Here is a 21,127-nt window from a genome sequence, read left to right as displayed (position 1 = left end):
TTTGTCCCACCCTCTCCTTCCCTCGCTGTGTCCACAAGGTAACAGCCACTCTTGAAACTAAAAGAAGTTCCATGGGATAAACTTATGGTTACCAGGGGGAAAGGGATAGTTAGGGAGTTTGAGATCGATATTTCACACTGCTGTATTTAAAATGGATAACCAACAAGGTCCTACTGAATAGCACAGGGAACTCTGTTCAATGTTATGAGGCAGCCTGGATGGGAGGGGAGTCTAGGGGAGAATGGATACATGTATATGTGTGCCTGAGTCACTCTGCTGTCCACTTGAAAGTATCACCACATTGTTAATGGACTATAATATAAAATAAAAAGTTAAAAAAAAAAGAAACCAAATAATCCAATGTGTGAGTGGGTAAAAGAAACAGATTATTTTTTCCAAAAAGACATATAGAGAGCCCATAGGAATATGAAAATGTACTCAACATGACTAATCACCAGTACAATGCAAGTCAAAACTACAGTAAATATTATCTCATACCTGTTAGAATGGCTATTACCAAAAAGACAAAACAAAATAAGCATTGGTGAGGATGTGGCCAAAAGAGCACACTTGTGAACTGCTGGTAGGGATATAATTTCATATATTCATACATATATAATTTTGTATATTCATATACATTATACAGATAATAGTATAAAGGTATTATCTATAAATACATAAATAAAAATTAAATTATAGGGCTTCCCAGGTGGCACTAGTTGTAAAGAACCCACCTGTCAAGGTGGGTAAGGAGATGTAAGAGACACGGGTTCAGTTCCTGGGTTGGGAAGATCCCCTGGAGAAGGGCATAGAAACCCACTCCAGTCTTCTTGCCTGGAGAATCCCAAGGACAGAGGAGTCTGGTGGGCTCTGGACCATAGGGTCGCAAAGAGTCCAACATGACTGAAGTGACTTAGCCCGCATACAGCACACCCAAAGAAGTTCCATGGGTGTCCCAGGTATGAACATGTGAACTGGGAACAGATGCCGTGTGTTATATAACTATACAGATGCACAAACTTTCCCAGTTCTCATTAATTATGAAAGAACCAAAAGGTTCCAGGCTTATAAATTACATGAATATACCTTTGAACACCCATCTGTTTTCAAAGGGTTTGGTTGGAGTCTGTGACAGCAAACGCCAAGCATCTGCTCATCTGGGCCAGGCCAATGGCCCCGACTGCCCCGATTCAGGTGTCTCTCAGCAGTTCGCGCAGTACGTGGAAGAGGAACACCAAACTGGGCATCACAGAGCCTGCCTTCTAAGTCTGACCGCTTGGGGTCTCTAAGGCCCATCCCAACTACAACATTCTGTGGGTCCATGGAATATTTTTGAAAACTTTTATTTATTTTTGACAGTACTGAGTCTTCCCTGCCGCTTGGGCTTTTTTCTCTAGTTGCGGCAAGTGGGGGTTACTCTCTAGGTGGGTGCATGGGCTTCTCATTGCGGTGGCTTCTCGTGTTGCACAGCACGAGCTCTAGAGCAGTCGGGTTTCAGAAGCCATGGCTCCCGGGCTCCAGAGCGTGGGTTCAGTAGTTGTGGCACACAGGCTTAGTAGCCCCACAGCATGTGGGATCTTTCCAGGACAGAGATCGAACCCATGTCTCCTGCGTTGGCAGGCAGATTCTTTACCACTGACCCACCAGGGAAGCTCAGTCCATGAAATATTTATTGAGTAGTCACCAGGTATGCAAAGCCCAAGGATGAGGCTGAGGAAGCGAAAAGAACCTTTAAGCCACACAATTCCTTCCTCTTAAGAGGAGAAAAGATGAAGCACGTACATGAGTAATAAAAATAAGACAGAAGCTGGACTTCCTTGGCGGTCCAATGGCTAAAACTCTGTGGTCCCAAGACAAGGGGCCAGGGTTTGATCCCTGGTCAGGGAACTAGATCCCATTTCCCATGACTAAGAGCTTGCACGCTATAGCTAAGAGTTTACATGCCACAGCTAAAGATCCAGCCTGCAGCAACTAAGACCCAACAAAGCCAAATAAACAAATACATTTTTTTTTAAAGACAAAAGCAAGAATAACTTTGGCAAGTTTCAAATAAGTACAACAGACAAACCCTCTGGAATCTATAGATGAATAAGATTTTCCTGCCTGGGATAGTTGAGGAATACTTCTCTGAAGAGGTGAGATTTAAGTGAGTCCATAAATGATGAGCAGAAATTTCAGTAGGGAAGAAAGAGTTTCCTTTCTTAGGAATTTTCAGGCAGGAAGTAAGGCACGGTCATAGACCAGAGGTGGGGAGTGCCAAGTGTTGGGGAATGGACCGACCTCTGATCCAGCCAGAAAATTATTCCCAGGCAGTGGTTCTGCAAGTTGATGTAATTCAACAACATCAGAATCATCCAGAGGGCTTGCTGAAACACAGATTAATGGGCTCCACTTCCTGAGTGTCTGATTTAGCAGGACTTGGGTGGGCCTGAGAATCTGCCTTTTTAACAAGTTCCCAGATAATGCTGACCTGCTGGTCCAGGGACTACTCTTTGACAAAAACTGTTCTAAGGAGTAAAGCGAAGAGGCAAGCTCCCGTCAAAATCTCCATTCTATTGTGTTGCTGTTGTTTAGTTGCTGAGTTGTGTCTGACTCTTTTGCGACCCCATGGACTATAGCCCGCCAAGCTTCTCTGTCCATGGGATTTTCCAGGCAAGAATACTAGAGTGGGTTGCCATTTCCTCCTCCGGGGGATCTTTCTAACCCAGGGATTGAACTTGAGTCTCCTGCATTGGCAGGCGGATTCTTTACCACTGAGCCACTTGGGAAGCCCTCCATTCTATTGTGGGATTGGTTAAATCCTCATTCAGAAAGCTGACCTTACTCAATTTTGGGTGATTATCATAAGCGTTTCTCCATCTGTAAATATTTGCAATTAAATCTGCCAGGAAAAGATGGAAATAAGGAAAGGAAACATTTTTGGAGACTCTTATTTACCAGATGCTTTCCAAAATTTCTATTTAATTCCCAGCACATTCTCATCAGATAAAGGATATAATCCCCATTGGACAGATTGAAGGAATGGGGGCCACAAAGTCAATATACCAGAGCCAGAACAATCTCGAACTCTCGGGTTAAGAAATCAATGTAGAGACCTGACCTCTGAGTACTCTTCAAAGAAGGGTAGTTGAACCATTGTTCAAGAATCACTAAGATCAGTTATTACTCCCGTCCAAAATCAGGCCCAGAAATACCTGAACGAAGTCATTTGGATTGAATATTGCAAGAGAACCAAGAGGAGAGTAACAGAGATCAGACCACATTACTGTTATCTACAAATGTGGGGGAAAACCACCTTCCAAATGATGACTCCAGGGCATCCAAGAGCCCCATCAGGGTGTTCCATTTCAAAGGAATACCTTTATGTTTTCAGTTCAAATATCAAGCCAGCCAGCCAGCCAGTGGACAAGGCTCAGAAATCTGAGATGGTCAGCAAAACCACTGCCTCTCCTTATTTGGATAAATAACAGCCTCAAAGACAACCAGTTTGGGAGTCAAGCATACCCTGAGGCTGGGCTTGGCATGCTTTCCGCCCACGCCCTGCCAGGACTCGCCCAGCACTGACAGTCCCGGCTCCCTACCAGGTTCTGACAATGCCAGGAGCCTCCCCACTAGTCACAAGATCTGCTTCTCTGCATCCCAGGGACACACTGCTGGGCCTCTGAGCATTCCTCCCCTTGAGTGATGCCCTGCATTCCTGACACGGGGTAACCTGGAGAAACCACACGGACAGATACCCGTTCAGTATGTAAGGGAATCACACGCGATATGACAGAGGCCAACATCAGGCAAGAGGGAGCCCTGGTCTAGTTGTTCCCCCCTCTCCACACCCCAAACATTGCCCCCTGAAAGAAAAGAATCTTCTGTCACACAGGAGTTGAGGCAAGTGACAAAAATGCTTTGTCATCTTGGAGAACCTTCCCAAGTCCACGATGAGCAGCAAGAGGTTGCAACTCCCTTCAAAAAGAAACAGGCTCCAGGCTGACCCTAAAGGAGCTAGCTCGTCTTCCCCTACTACCCAAGCCAATCTCCAGCTTTTTTTTTTTCCCTCTTCTCCTTCTTTGTATTACCCTTTCTTTCACTTTTCTTCCTTTCTCGGAAAAGCAACATTGGGGCAAAATTTCTCCCATAGAGGACAGGAAGATATGTGTTGATAAACAGACAAAGGGAGTTTCTTAAAATCAGAAGATATTTTTGGCTTGATTCTGAAAACCTTCAACTTTCAACAACTTCTTCAATGTGCTGAAACCTACAAATTAGTTTCCAAAGTCTTTTTTTTTTTTAAAGATGCAATCATCCTCCCTCTTTGATCAGTACCTTCCTCCACCATGATTCAGAGGGAAGGCAGTAGGGTGTGGTGGAGAGAGCCCTGGATTATGAATGAAAAGACTTGGTTTCCGTTCCTGAGGATCTCCTTGGGCTGTGGTCTCACAGCCCTAACTGTGGTCCTGCCATTGAGCTCTTCTGAGACCCTGGTTCTGCTGCAAATGGGTCTGGGAATACTTGCAGTTACCCTCCTGGTGCCGTGAACATCAAAAGAGCTAAATTATTTATGACGTTGCATGCAGAAGAGCGTGGTCAGTGCGCAGTAGGATTAATATCACCAGTGAACAATGATGGGCTCACTCCATGAATCGAGAGCAAATCAAACAGATAAGCCCACTGTAATATAGGCATACAAGGGGGAAGAGAATGACACACTCTCTTCTTGAGATACAAAAGCTCATTAAAGAAGAAAGATTCTGAACGTAGCCGATGTAAGAACAGAACACTGTATTATTTTCCAGAGATCTCATTCTTGAGAAAAATCCAATTATATATGCTGTCAACTCACCAACAAGGAGGTACTTTTCCTTGTTTCTATTCCCAAATGAATTGGCCATCCTGAATCAAGGTCAGGCAACGTAAGACTCCCCATCCACTTGATAGGGCTTCCTAAGTGGCACAGTGGTAAGGAATCCACCTGCCAACGCAGGAGATATGGGTTCAATGCCTGGGTCAGGAAGACCCTCTGAGGGAGGGAATGGCAACCCACTCCAGTATCCCTGCCTGGAAAATTCCACGGACGGAGAGCCTGGTGAGCTACAGTCCATGGGGTCGCAAAGAGTCAGACACAAGTGAGCGATTGAGTACACACACACACATCCACTCGATACTGGTTCAACTAGTAGATTTATGTATTCAGTTCAGTCTCTCAGTCGACTCTTTGCAACCCCAGGGACTGCAGCATGCCAGGCCTTCCAGTCCATCACCAACTCCCGGAGCTTACTCAAACATGTCCATTGAGTTGGTGATGCCATCCAACCATCTCATCTCTGTTGTCCACTTCTCCTCCTGCCTTCAATCTTTCCCAGTATCAGGGTTCATGTACTAATTATTTATAAATTCATGTATTAATTATTTATAAAAATTGTGAGATGGCTGATGACCCACATTTTTGTTTTGCATCTTGCTTCTTCCCTTCCTATCTTACCACTGGGGAGAACTTCTCTTTGGGAATGAAAAGAGAATGCATGTCCTCACTTGCCTGTGACTGGAATAAAAGTTTTGGTTGGTAAGGAGGAAGCTGAACCAAGTAGGTAAAGGCAAGATTTGGGATACGCTCAAAATTTCAACTATACAGTCTGAGCCCCACATTTGTATTAAAAACACAAACCTGTGTGCTTTAGAATACTTCTGGATAGAAAAACATTTATCTTGCAGTACTGCTCAAAAATTTTTTGACTTTTTTTTTTTTTGGTACTGATTTGTGCTGATTTAACGCAAATGTCAAAATGTTTTGTTACTGGGCATATATGTAGAGATGGCCTTGCATGTATGTTCACTGTCTCTACATTTACAATATGAAGATACATTTGGGTAGTTTTCATATTATTAAGATGCACTGTGAATATGAGTACATATCTGTAGATAAAAATTCTCTGCCCAAATCTAAAATATCCAAATACCACGTCTGACTCATTTTTTATGCTCTAGTCACAGAGTGATACTGGATAGAAACTTATTAGCATTTTACCAAGTTTCTTTGGAGCATTGTTACGAATAATAAAAAATACAGAAACATTTTAAAACAACATATTTCTGTCTTCAAATGGTCAGATTAACATAATTATAGCCTGAGGTTGCCAACAGTGGCACATTTCTCATTTTCATGAGAATACAGAGGTTCTATCCTGGATTACAAGCTAACAGGCTCCTTGGTCTAAATATATACAGTAAAATCTGCAGCAAATTTCTGAAGCATTAAGATCTGAACCCTGGAGATATCTAGTGAGTAATTTGCACTGCAGTAGAGCAGATTTTTTGTTGTTGCTTTGTTTTGCAGTTACACAGCTGCTAGGAAATACATTTTTAGATCTGATTTTTAAGGCAAGCAAAAATGATATCCAGTTTATGGCTATGTTCCCTGGGTCCCTCTGGCAAGGGAGTAGGGACCCACCTACAAAATATTCCATTCAGTTACCTTCCTCGTTGGAAGTGAAGATAGTCCTAGACACTCATGTAGGTGAAGCCATCAGACCTTGACTGTGACACCCAATGCTTTAGAGGTGCGTTTCCTGAGAAACACGCTTTGAAGTTTAAGCGCGCTATAGATCTGGTCCGCACTATGTCTCAATTACCGCATCACTGACATCGCTACCATTTCTTGTTTGGCTTTTCCTTTGGCAGCTCTTGCCACCATATCAAGGGCAAACAAAAAGGAACAGGTTCAAAGAGTTCAATCAGAGCAAGGGCAAGTATGACCTTTGATTTCACAGGAAAAGAAAAAAAAAAAAAGAAATTAAGTGCATGTGCTGAGGGAAACATAGTCTTTGTATTTTAGGATATAGAGGGAGTTAGCGCCGCCTGAGCGAGGAGAAGCGGTCCTCCAGCTGAAGTGATACACCCAACCACCACATCTTTTATCTGGACAGGTTTTAAGTACATAAATATGCTGGACAGCTCTGAACTGAACCGATTTTCTTTGGGGCCAAGTTACAAGACGCCGAAGGCCTCCAGGACTCAAAGAAGAATTAGATTTTATTCTGACATCAAAACAGTGCATTGTTGTGAACTGTATCATGCTTAATGATGTCTTGCTCTGTCTCCTCCATAATCTGGGCTTCATCTTAAAGCCCTGGTTTCTACATTTCGCTCAGTCATAAGAAAACTGTCACCATCTTGGCCACATTCTAACACTAACTATATTACTATTACTCATAATACTTTTTTTTAAAAAAGATTTTAACCAATAACTTTCTAAATTTTAAAAAAATTATTTATTTACTTTTGGCCGTGCCAAGTCTTCACTGTTATGCTCAGGCTCTCTCTAGTTACAGTGAGCAGGGGCTGCTCTCCAGTGGCGGTGTGAAGGCTTCTCATCGCAGTGGTCTCGCTGGCTGCGGAGCACGGACTCTAGAGCACAGGTCTCAGGTAGCTGTGGTACACGGGCTTAGCTGTGGGATCTTTCTGGACCACGCGTTAAATCCCTGTCCCCTGCACCGGCAGGCAGATTCTTAACCACTGGATCACCTGGGAAGCCCGATGCTTTTCTCGACATCAGTTTTAAGTTGACTTTTTCTTTCTTAGTGGGGATGAACAATAATACTCATTAACTCTCAGATTCCCTGTGCTACTTGTTTTTCCAATACGTGACACAACGATATAATTCAATCACTAAAATGTAAGAATCTGTTTTCCTTTGTGTTGTCGAAACTCACCGGTTCCAAGTGAAGAACAACTCTGAAAATATTCTCAGTAGGAAGATGTGAGCGTTTCCAGCTAGGTTACTGTAGGAGCCACTGCTTCAGCAAAGAGGCTGACTTTTGCAAATAATGCTATAATATTACCCAACCCTTTTTAGCCAAGATTGCTTTATTCAAAGCATCTCATAATTTGAAGCAGCTGCTGTTTTTCAGTTGACTTGATGGCCTATTCTCCTTCAATAAAAATATTGGATAATCTAAATCTGGTTAGTTCAAAATCCATTTATTTTGGGGCCAGGCCCATGCATTTCCAATTAATGAGCTCTGGCCCCATGGCAGGGTTGTGTTGCTATCTGGACAGGAAGGGGAACCTGGCTACACTTAACTGCAACACAGATGGCTCAGGGAAGTCAGATATACACTGTTTTCCTAAATCAACCAAGAGAACACACCTTGGTGGGTCCTGTGGGATGAGAACCAAGGCAGGGAGGCACTAGAGATGGAGAAAGAGCTGGTCTAAGGGACGTGCTTGGGGTCCAGCCCTGTTCTTGGTCGGTCACTTCTTAATTCTGTGATCTTTACCAAGTCACTCCATCCATGCCAGGCCTCCAGAGTCTCGACTGACGGGGGAAGGGTTATAAAAGATGACGGGTAAGACCTTCTTTCCACCTCTGAAACCCTATGATTCCAAATCATCTGGGCCTGTTTCTTGAGGTAACACCAATGACACAGATCAGGTTGTATTTTCTCAGCCACCAAGCTGGAGTCGCAGTTCAAGTGTCTCAGGAGCAGACATTGCTTGTGCAAATTACATGCAGACCCCATGGGAACAAAACAGGACAGAGAGGAAATGGCTTAGCACTGGGTGATTCGTAGCTCAATGACACATTTTTTCCTCTTTAAAAAAATTAGTAAGTGCTTTTTCTCCTACAAATATATATATATATTATATATATATAAGTAACATGATTCATATAAAAGTAGTTCTATAAAAGGCTGTGAATTTTAGAAAAAGTACAAAGGAAATAATGGTCCCCAGAGACACGCTGCTATACATAAAATAGAAAAGCAACAAGGATTTACTATATAACACCAGGAACTATACTCAATATCTTGTGATAACCTATAATGGGAAAGAATCTGAAAAAAAAAAAATGTATAACTGAATCACTGCTGTATACCTGATATTACAATATTTACAACATTGTAAGTCAACTATACTTCAATTAAAAACAAGAAATGATAAGAGTGACCCATGGAAGCTCTCTACAAAGTAGGGCCTTGGACGGAGGGAGCCTGAGCAATGTACTATGTAGTCTGGGCTTCCCTGATGGAGACCCACCGAGAAGACAGAAAAGCAAAACCTCAGGAAGGAGGCAACACGTGGATGCAAAGAATACCACCTGAAAATGCCAGGACTTAAGCTTCCTGTCAGAGGCAATTTCCGCTAACATCTGTATTTACAAGAGCCAAGCTGAGAGATCCAGTTTGGATATCAAAGGGCAGAGGGTGTGGTATAAACTTCTCCCCAGGAATGGCTAACAACCCAGCACCCCCCCGAATCCCCACTGAAGGAAAAGGAAGGTCCTGTTCCCATCGACTTTCCAACGTGTTGGTTGTCAGCCAGCCCTGGATCTTACGCAGCCATGGAAGCTGGAAGCAAGTGGCCTTGCTCCTGCAGCCCAAGTTCAGGGCTGGGATGAGCAGTTGCATCCCTGACGATACTGTTGGCTGTAATTATTTCGCCTAGCGAATTACCAGGATATTTTTGCAGCCGAGTGGATGTCTCAATCTTCAGATACGTGGGGGGTTGAGGAGAGCCACAGCCCCTGCCTCTGGGGTGGCTTGAACCCTCCACCTCCGACGTTCTGTAACTTTCTTCCTGTCCTTCTCCTAACAGCGCTGCCAGGAGTCTGGAAGGGCAGCAGGCAGGCACATGCAGGCCTGTCTCCATTCAAAGACACTTCTTCCCTTGCCAATCGGGCTCATGAATCAGCTCCTTGCCCTGTCCTGGGAAGACGGTTTTTCTGAGTGCCACAGTACATGAAGTGAAGAAGGAAGCGGGAAGGAGGAGACGGCAGTTCATCCAAAGTGCTTTTTTTTTTTTTTAATTGGAGATAATTGCTTTACAATATTGTGTTGGCCTCTGCCATACACCATGAATCAGCCTCAGGTATACATGTGTTCTCTCCCTCCTGAATCCTCCTGCCACCTCCCACTCCATCCAGCCCCTCCAGGTTGTCACAGAGCACTGCGCTGAGCTCCCTGTGTCACACAGCCAATTCCCACTTGTTATCTATTTTACATATGGAAATGTATGTTTCCGTGTTATTCTTTCAGTTTGTCCCACCCTCTCCTTCCCCCACTGTGTCCACACATCTGTTCTCTGTGTCTCTGCAGTGCTTTTTGCTATCCCCACACTATCGGACACTATCAGACATTTACTGTTTTCTTTTCACTCCAAGTAAGTTGCAGCCAGGTCCCTGGATAAACAACCAGTCTGCCACTAGGTTTTGGATATTACAGATCAAACCAAAAAAAAAAAAAAAAAATCCAAAACTGTACAGAACCATTTCTCTTAAAGCCAAGTAAGCATTGCTTATTTATAATTACTATTTTCAAGATAAGTTATCGGTATCTGACTGCAGACTTGGAGTCTTAGCTACTGGTAAGGAAGGGAGTGCAGTGTAGGATTTAAACACAAGGACTAGAGAGACAGTCAGCCTGGGGCTCAGTCCCAGTTTTGATTCTAGCTAGTGTATGACTTGTCACTTGATCTCTCTCAGCCTCAGTTTTCTTACCTTAAAATGGGTATAATAGCACCTATGCCTTATGGTTATAATGACCAAATGAAATAATATATATTATTTAGACCACATTGGTTAACAACTTCTCATCCATATGAACTCATCTATAAATGGAGATAAACATAAACAGATCCAGGCACACATGTACCTTTAAAAGGAAACAGACTGACTTAAAAAGACATTGATCTTATTAAATGTCTTTAAAAGAAATATATACAAAATATTGTGACTGAACTATTATTGCAAGGATAAGACAGAATAGTTATATCAAGTATATACAATTTCTGCCACAGATTTTTTTTCCGGGTTTTTCCATTAAACCTCAATATAACAGGGGTATATCTGTTATATAAAAATTGCAGACATTTTAAATGTTATACATAAAGCTTAAATGGATATATCTCAAAGAATTTTTAAAATCCAAGATAAAAAAGTCCTTTATATTTTAAAATGTAAGGTGATTTTCACAAGGAAAATACAACAGACAATGTTTTCCTTGAATATTGAAGGAAGCATACTAACCTCTCCTCTGCCCCCCCCAATTTGTACCACGCCTTCAAATTTTCAATTGTCTCAGAAACTGAATGCAAGTCAAATATCTTTGTGAAAACACTGAAAACTGTCACAAAACACATACATCAATGAGATCTGTACAAGCAAACAACACTGACACTTGAAATCCTTTTCTAAATTATAAGGTTAAACAGAAAGATCACGAGATTAAACAGAGATTTATAGACTGGAGACAGCCCAATGTAACTTAAGTGGATTTTGAAAAACAGACCAACGCCAATAACAAAGAAATTTCCTTCTAAGCAGTGTGCAAGAAGTTAAAATAAAAACCTAGCATTTCAATTCCACATGGCATTGAACTTGAATACAGAAAAGTTGACTCATTTGGAGGTAAACGTGCTACAACAGGAACCCCAGATCCTGAAAATCCTATTTTCTTATAAAGGTGCAGTTCAGTTCTTACCTTACATCTTCCACGAACTGTTCTCTTCTAGAAGAAACTTTCTAGACGTTCAGAGACCTTGAAACCACCCATCTCTCGAATGCTTCCAGCTCTGCCTGTCTTGATGGTAACTAAATGCAAGGCTTGGGTTTTTTTTTTTTTTTTTTAACAGAAGGAAGCTTTTAGTCAAAATATGTGGTTTAAAGGAGCAGTATCCAGCCTTGTTAAAACTATTTCACGGACATTCAGAGGTTTTGTTTCTCCTCTATGAAAGTTAAATCTGAGTAGGAAGGCATTTTTCCTGTCCCGGAAATCAGCATAACTAAAAACCAATGCTGAGTTAACGAGAAATGTTTCTTCCATGTGTTCCGTCTGGCAGAAACGGCAAGCCATATCAAGGGAACACGTGATGTTTATAAATACAATATGGCTCGTGTTGTCATAACCTCTCAATGACAAAAAAAAAAGCAAGAGAAAGCAGGCAGCCACACAGCAGGAAAGATGAGATCTGTATCATTTGGAAGCTGCCTGTCAGATATGCACATATTACTAGTTCTTGCATCTTAAAAATAAAATAGAGCTGGAAGCAGCGAGGAAGGGAAAAAAAAATACCTTGCTCTGTAAGGCCACTGTATGAAAGTGTATAAATGATGAGTTGTGTTTGCCCAGCTAATCATTTCAATAATTCCTTACCAACTGCAGCAGAAAGATCTTTTCGCCTGTCAGAAAGACATGTCATAAAAGGGACATAATGAGGTACACCCCTGGTAAGCCAGTGCTGTAGAGGTAAATCAGCTACACTCTTAAGCAGATAAGAGAATGAAGGAAAGCTGGCACATAGCTGGCAACAGATGTGAAAATTACAGACGTCTGTATCACTACTGATTACTGACTGTCTGATCTACTACAGGGGACCTCAACCTCTAGGACCTAATGCCTGATGGTCTGAGGTGGAGCTGATGTAATAATAATAGAAATAAAGTGCACAATAAATGTTATGCACTTGAGTCATCCTGAACCCCGGTGGCAGGGGTTCCCCACTCCAAATCTCCCCAGGGCCGTGGAAAAATTGTCTTCCACAAAACTGGTCCCTGCTGCTAAGAAGGTTGGGGACCACTGGGCTACTAGACTGGATGATCTCTGTAAGGCAGTTACCATACTTGGTCACTATTATATCTTTGAAATCACATACAAGAGCCCAAATCGCAGTCAAGACTCAAGGCATGATGCCTGCGTGAGTGGGTCAGCGAAACTTCACAATCACTGGAAGTAGTTAACTGTTCCAAAATCATCACTCCTACCTGATAAGTCTGGAGGTATCTGAAATACTGATTACCCATCCAATCTAAAAGCAAGATGTGTCCTGCTGAGTTAGAAATAACAGTAAACCAAGATCTGTCTTCTTTAATTTGTTATCCAGAGATTGGCTTACTTTCTACCATGGTGAATTTTACTCTTGAAAATAAAATGCAGATCTGTATGCATTTCTGACAACCAGTTAGTTTAATCTGACAAATCTGTTATTCTCATCTTAAATTATAGAGTAATTAACTGCAATAAAATTATATTTATAGGATGAGTAATTTTGTTAGATGTTCTTAGTCCTCATTTTGGTTAGGAATTACTCCTGGGATAAACAAGGGAATGTGCTATAAATCTCAAATGTTTACATGTGCACATCACTGTACTGGTTTTAGCAGAGAAGGCATTAACTGAAAGTGTGTGATAGGAAAAGCGCTGACATATAAGCCCCTTTTCTATCCACATGTTTAAGGAGAATTTCCTCAAAGCAGGACACTGTTGCAGGGAAACACAGAGAGTGTGAGATGAATGGAATAGGGGTTTGCTCCCACGAAGCGTGGAGTTTAGAAAAGAACTTCAGACGTGTACATCAGTAACTACAAAACAGACAGGAAAAGGTGACGGTTCTCAGAGAGAGGAGAGACAGGTGAGGTTCGATGGAATCAGAGAAGGGACAGTGGTTAGTGAGACTTGGATAAGCGAGGAGTCAGGAAAGGCATGATGAAGATAGCAGCTGTTGAGTTAGTCTTCAAAGATGGACAGCAGAGAAAAAGAGAATCCTTGCACACTGTTGGTGAGACTGTAAATTGGTGTAGTCAGTTTGGAGATTCCTAAAATAACAGAACGACCATATAACCCAGCTATTCCACTTATGGGTATTTATCTGAAGAACCCAAGAATATTAACTGAAAAGATACTTGTACCCTCATATTCATCGTAACGTTATTTACAATAGCCAATATATGGGAACAACCAAAGTGTCTATCAGCAGATGGATAGATGAAGATGTGAAATATATACATGCATATACGTGTATACACTCAATGGAATGCTGCTGCTGCTGCTGCTAAGTCGCTTCAGTCGTGTCTGACTCTGTGTGACCCCATAGACGGCAGCCCACCAGGCTCCCCCGTCCCTGGGATTCTCCAGGCTAGAACACTGGAGTGGGTTGCCATTTCCTTCTCCAATGCATGAAAGTGAAGAGTGAAAGTGAAGTCACTTAGTCGTGTCCGACTCTAAGCGACCCCATGGACTGCAGCCCACCAGGCTCCTCCGTCCATGGCAGCCACAAAAAAGAATGAAACCCTGCCATTTGCAACCACATGTATGCACCAGGAGGGTATTACACTAACTAAAATAAGTCAGACAGAGAAAGACAAATACCATATGACTTTAGTCGTATGTGGAATCTAAACAAACAAAAACACCAAAGTTAATGAACAAACAAAACAAAAAACAAAGTCACAGATATAGAAAAGAGATTGATGGTTACCAGAAGGAAAGTGGGTTGCGGGGAGGGTGAAATGAATGAAGAGGTCAACTGTAGGATAAGGGATGAAACTAGATGTGCGATGATGACCACTCTGGACTTTGTATACAGATACCACACACCTGAAACTTACATAATTAAAAAAATGAGTAGCGCATGGCTCCTGACAATGAAGCCAGTGCTGTGGGGAAGGACGGTAGGGACCACTGGAGGGACGAGGAGGCCAGTTTTGGAGTTGGTCTGTCTGGCTCTGAAACTAGCTCCATCTCTGATGTGCTGTGTGGCTTTGAGAAGGTTTCCTGACCTCTCTGATCCACATCTGAAACAGGGGGGTCATAAGAATTCCCCTCACACTGGGTTGTTCTGAACAAATGAGAGTGATTATGAGCACAATACTCGGCACACTACCTGGCACAATGTAAGTCTTAGTTATTAGTACCAATGCCATTATGTGAGTGAAGGGGACATGGGGCAGCTGGGTCAAGGAGGATGTTGAGAGAATGAAAGAAAATCAGCTAGGAGTGGTTTCCTAAACTTCTGTTTCTGAGGGGTTTTCTTGTCTTCCCTCAAATCCCAAACCCTTCTTTTCAACAAGAGCACTGCCCTGTAGAAAAAAGGGCCCTGAACTCTGTGGCAGGCCAACTTCACACATACATACTAAATAATATATATATATATATTTTTTTTTCTTTCTTTTATTTTGTTTGGCCATGCCAGGTGGTAAGTGGAATCTTAGTTCCCCGACCAAGGATCAAACCCATGCCCGCGGCAGGGGTAGTGTGGAACCCCAACTACTGGACTGCCAAGGAATTCCCTTCTTTTTTCCGGGTGGGATACCCTTTTAGCCCACTCAGAAGAGAAGAGAATGGAGCATGTTCACTATAAAAGGAGGCCAGGAAACAGATACATAATATATAGACACAGGAGAATCAAGAAGTGAAACAAATATTTTAAAAAGATATTTCACGTGTTCTAAAATCTTGTTAAGAGCATCATTTCAAAACTTGCAAAGCCTGAAGGGAAATGTCAAGGAAGGGAGGCTGTGGGCTAAGTAGAAAGAGTCATAACCAGGTTCAAATCCTATGTTTGACATATACCAGCTGTTTGGGCCTGGGAAAGACGTCACTGGCCTCAATTTTACCATCTATAAAGACTGAGTCAGTGTGCAGAGTTGTTGACTCATTTAAATAACATGTACTAAAAAAAAAAAAAAAATAACATGTAAAGTATTTAACACATTGCCTTCTATGTGGATGCAGAATGGTCTCACATTGGGAAACACAATGGAACAGAATGAATACTACTTACGTACCATGACTGATTTCACAAGGAAATGAAGACTCTACACAAATCACTACAGTTTGGCCCCCACCAAAAGTCAGATTGGAATGTATGACAGAAAGAAGATGAAAGCTGGAAAATTAAAAATAGAGGCCAGGCACAAAGCCAGGACACCCCAACCAACACACACGCCGTGAATGCCTGTGCGCTGGCTGTGGGTGGGCCACGAATTTAATTCTAAGCCTTAGAGTAGCAACACAAAGAGGGAAAATGATCACTTACAAGATTCAAAGTGTCCATATGATAAAAATAAACCGGGAGAAGCACAACTATTTCTGGTGATGAGAACAGAGAGATATTTATACAGTGGGTTCTCATTAATGGCAGAAGATGAATAATACACCGTTTGGAGCACCATCATTATAGTACTCAACAGATCGGCTTAACAAGCGTTTACACTTGCCACAGATGAGACACGAAGACTGGCTTTCTGAGGCATACAAGAGGAACATGAGCAGGCGTGTGCCTCTGAAGAACTTGTACTCTTATGGGATGGGATGCACAAGCATCCAAATGATTAAAACACCAGGAGAATGTACAACATGACTCCCCAAAAGGAAAGATTAAATCTGACAGAGAAGGCTTCACAGAGTAGGCAGTCTTTTACTTGTCCTCTAAAACAGAGGTTTTTTTTTAAAACATTTTATTATGGATATTTCCACCAACCATAAAAATAAGTAAAGAAAATAACATAATGAACTCACAGCATCCAGCTCTGACATTTTTCAACATTTTACCAATTTTGTTTCATCATTTCCACTTTGGGGGTTTGTTTTGCCAGAGCATTTTAAAGCAAACCCCAGCAGCTGTACCATTTTAGCCTGTAAAATACTTCAGTGGGTCTCATTTTTAAAAACATAACCACCGAGTCATTATTATACCCAACAGAATTACCGGTTATCCATTAATATCATCTGATTCCTAACACATGTTCAAACTTCCCAAACAGTTTCAAAGATGTCTTTTACATTTGGTTTGTCCCAGTCAGGATCCAAATGTGCTGCACACATGGCTTTTGGTTTGTTAGCGGACAGAAGAGACCTGAGAAATGGAACAGTGTCTCTGCCCACCCTTTTACCATACTTGTGTCTCTGCCCACCCTTTTACCATACTTGTCAACAGAACTGAGCTATTGTCCTGTAGTATGCTGGGTGGATGGATTTTGCAAGACATCATGGAGGGAGGAAGAGCGCATTTCAGAGACTCAGAGCAGGAACTGAGGTGGCTCAGCTTGGGAGGAGGCGATACGATAATCAGCCTGTGCTATTCCCTTTTTTTTTGGCTGTGCCATGCCGCTTGTAGGATCTTAGTTCCCCGACCAGGGATCGAAACTGTGACCCCTGCAATGGAAGCATGGAGTTGTAGCCACCAGACTGCCAAGGAAATTCCAGCCTGTGCTAGTCTTTCGCACAATGGGAAGTCGGGCTTTTGCACAATGGGAAGTCGAGAGATGACTTGGGAAATTGCTGCTAGGTTGGAATAAGAGTTGGGGAGACTGGTTAAAAGCTGCTGCATTATCAACTGAGAGAAAAATAAAGCATGCTGTCACTACAGCATAAGAGCAGCGCTGCTAAGAGCCTGGAGCCTGCAGCCAAGCTGCCTGGATTCAGATCTCAGCTCTGTACTCTCTCGCTGTGTGGCCTGGGGCAGATGTCTTCAACAGACTTAAGAAACTGTTTTCTGAGCTATAAATACAAGGGCTTGTACCAATACCTGCCTCAAAATGGTGTCTTGAGGATTTAAATGAAATCACCCATGAACATGCTTCGTCAAAGGCGCAAAAACGTTGGCTCCTGTGAGAGTCACGGTGCAGGCCAGGGCTGCAGGGTGGTGCGTAAGAGGCCCTGCAGAGCGAGATGGACGGGCTCTGAGGACGGCGGGATGCCGTGAAAAACAGGAGTTAGGTCACTGAAGACTCACTGACAACTCAACTTTTAAAATCATTTCTCTCCCTCTCATTTAAACACACAGGCACCGCACTCCTAGACACACCGTCAGCAGTCACGCCTTCATTCACAAACACAGGACAACAAGCAGGAGGAGGTTGGTGGTGGAAAGAAAGACCAGGGTTTATTGTTTTCTTCTTCGACAGGATACACTAGAAACATTGGAAGAATATCCATACGGAGACAACTGCTTGGAAGCTGAACACTGGTCTTGCACTCTAGAGAAACAGCAGAGCTAGGACAGTTTCAAGGGTCGTCTACACTGACCTAATGGTTAAATCAGCAGTAACACAAAAATGACAAGTGGAAAGGTACAGATGAAAGAAAAAGAGCAAATTAAAACACACACACACACACTCATAAAACCTGGCTAAAGGCCCTGCAGACCAGGTAGAGGACTAGAGAAAAAAGAAGAGTTAGTGAAGAAGGCTGGGGTATGTCTGCATGTATGCAAGGGATTCAGAGATGGCAGTATAATGGAAACCAAGGTTTCTAAGGAGACCATCCATCACTGTCAAATGCAGGGCTCAGACAGAAGAGGTCTGGGGGGCAGTGACTGATTTGGGCATTCGAAAGTTATTTAAGATGCAGAGCCAATACTGGGGAATGTGTTCTCTATGCAAATGTGGAAACTGTTTAATACGCGAGTAAAAATTCAGCTCATAGAGAAAGCAGAGAACTGACTGATTGCAGCAAAGAACCTCAGTAAGTAATCTCAAAGCACACATGAAGGTGAAAAAGGGACTTCCCTATAGTCCAGTGCCTAGGACTCCTCACACCCAATTCAGGGGGCCAGGGTTAGAACCCTGGTCAGGGAACGAGATCCCATACACCGCAACTAAGACCCAATACAGCCAATAAACACGTAATTTAGAAGAAAGTGGAAAAGCCTGAAAACTGGGGAAAAAAACCCACTAGGTTCAGTGAATGGGAAGTCCCTGGTACCCTCTGAGAGCTGTGGAATGGGATATCTCATCTTCTGAGTTGTACATGTGTGAATTACAAACTTGTGAGTACATATGTAATTTTAGCAAAAGGGCCCATTCCATGTGATGAGCTCAGCCCCTTAGGAATTGAATTATCAAAGCTATTATCTAATGTGATGAAACAAAAGCCAGGCAATTCATTTAGATCAGGGTGATTTGCACCCATGTGTAAAGAATCAGGAGATGCTCAGTTCTAGCAGAGAACCATGAGTCTCCCTGGATAGATTGCTTCAAAAACGCTCAGTTCTGGAAGAAAAGAAAACTCTAAATTGAAAAGATACATGCATCCCATTGTTCACAGCAGCACTGTTTACAATAGCCAAGATATGGAAGCAACCTAGTTCCGTTCCGTTCAGTCGCTGTTGTGTCCGAATCTTTGTGACCCCATGGATTGTAGCATGCCAGGCTTCCCTGTCCATCGCCAACCCCCAGAGCCTACTCAAACTCATGGCCATTGAATCAGTGATGCCATTCAACCATCTCATCCTCTGTCGTACCCTTTTCCTCCCACCTTCAATCTTTCCTAGCATCAGGGTCTTTACAGATGAGTCAGTTCTTCACATCAGGTGGCCAAAGTATTGGAGTTTCAGCTTCAGCATCAGTCCTTCCAATGAATATTTAGGACTGATTTCCTTTAGGATGGACTGGTTGGATCTCCTTGCAGTCCAAGGGACTCTAAAGAGTATTCTCCAACACCACAGTTCAAAAGCATCAATTTTTTGGCGCTCAGCTTTCTTTGTAGTCCAACTCTCATATCCATACATGACTACTGAAAAAACCATAGCTTTGACTAGATGGACCTTTGTTGGCAAAGTAATGTCTCTGCTTTTTAATATGCTGTCTAAGTTGGTCATAGCTTTTCTTTCAAGGAGCAAGCATCTTTTAATTTCATGGTAGCAGTCACCATCTGCAGTGATTTTGGAGCCCCAAAAAATAAAGCCTCTCACCGTTTCCATTGTTTCCCCATCTATTTGCCATGAAGTGATGGGACCAGATGCCATGATCTTAGTTTTCTGAATGTTGAGTTTTAAGGCAACTTTTTTACTCTCCTCTTTCACTTTCATCAAGAGGCCCTTTAGTTCTTCTTCACTTTCTGCCATAAGGGTGGGGTCATCTGCATATCTGAGGTTATTGATATTTCTCCTGGCAATCTTGATTACAGCTTGTGCTTCATCCAGTCCAGCATTTCTCATGATGTACTCTGCATATAAGTTAAATAAACAGGGTGACAGTATACAGCCTTGACGTACTCCTTTCCCAATTTGGAACCAGTCTGTTGTTCCATGTCCAGTTCAAACTGTTGTTTCTTGATCTGCATACAGCTTTCTCAAGAGGCAGGTCAGGTGGTCTGGTATTCCCATCTCTTGAAGAATTTTCCAGTTTGTTGTGATCCACACAGTCAAAGGCTTTGGCATAGTCAATAAAGTAAACGTAGATGTTCTTCTGGAACTCTCTTGCTTTTTCAATGATCCAGCGGATGTTGGCAATTTGATCTTTGGTTCCTCCGCCTTTTCGAAATCCAGCTTGAACATCTGGAAGTTCACGGTTCACGTACTATTGAAGCCCGGCTTTGAGAATTTTGAGCATTACTTTGCTAGCATGTGAGATGACTGCAATTGTGTGGTACTTTGAGCATTCTTTGGCATTGCCCTTCTTTGGGATTGGAACAAAAACTGATCTTTTCCAGTCCTGTGGCCACTGCTGAGTTTTCCAGATTTGCTCACATATTGAGTGCAACACTTTCACAGCATCATCTTTTAGGATTTGAAATAGCTCAACTGGAATTCCATCACCTCCACTAGCTTTGTTTGTAGTGATGCTTCCTACAGCCCACTTGACTTCACATTCCAGGATGTCTGGCTCTAGGTGAGTGATCACACCATCATGGTTATCTAGGTCATGAAGACCTTTTTTGTATAGCTCTTCTGTATATTCTTGCCACATCTTCTTAATATCTTCTGCTTCTGTTAGGTCCATACCATTTCTGTCCTTTATTGCACTCATCTTTCCATGAAATGTTCCCTTGGTATCTCTAATTTTCTTGAAGACATCGCTAGTCTTTCCCATTCCATTGTTTTCCTCTTTTTCTTTTCATTGATCACTGAGGAAGTCTTTCTTATCTCTTCTTGCTATTCTTTGGAACTCTGCATTCAAATGGGTATATCTTTCTTTTTCTCCTTTACCTTTAGCTTCTCTTCTTTTCTCAGCTATTTGTAAGGCCTCATCAGACAACCATTTTGCCTTTTTGCATTTCTTTTTCTTGGGGAAGGTCTTGATCACTACCTCCTGTACAATGTCATAAACCTCCATCCATAGTTCTTCAGGCACTCTGTCTATCAGATCTAATCCCTTGAATCTATCTCTCACTTCCACTGTATAATCATAAGGGATTTGATTTAGGTCATACCTGAATGGTCTAGTGGTTTTCCCTACTTTGTTCAATTTATGTATGAATTTGGCAATAAGGAGTTCATGATCTGAGCCACAGTCAGCTCCTGGTCTTGTTTTTGCTGACTGTATAGAGCTTCTCCATCTTCAGCTGCAAAGAATATAATAAATCTGATTTCAGTATTGACCATCTGGTGATGTCCATGTGTAGAGTCATCTCTTGTGTTG

The 21,127-nt window shown here is 42.4% G+C and overlaps 1 protein-coding gene across 19 annotated transcripts in view; it reads right to left on the bottom strand.

Moving 5' to 3' along the window:
- The window catches only part of KIAA1217 (KIAA1217 ortholog), a 527,643-nt gene that overhangs the window by 95,164 nt on the left and 411,352 nt on the right, over positions 1-21,127 (bottom strand). The window contains exon 1 of one of the 19 annotated variants that reach the window (XM_061436008.1): positions 11,469-11,970. The exons of the other annotated variants lie outside the window; for them this stretch is intronic. The gene's annotated coding sequence lies outside the window, so the exon portion shown is untranslated. Of the gene's footprint in view, positions 1-11,468; positions 11,971-21,127 lie in introns of those variants that run through there. 19 annotated transcript variants of the gene reach the window in all.

This window comes from Bos javanicus, chromosome 13 (genome assembly GCF_032452875.1).
Source record: "Bos javanicus breed banteng chromosome 13, ARS-OSU_banteng_1.0, whole genome shotgun sequence".
In the NCBI taxonomy this organism is placed as follows: domain Eukaryota; kingdom Metazoa; phylum Chordata; class Mammalia; order Artiodactyla; family Bovidae; genus Bos; species Bos javanicus.
Note: the sequence above shows the minus strand (reverse complement) of the source record. Positions and strands in the feature narration are given on the sequence as shown.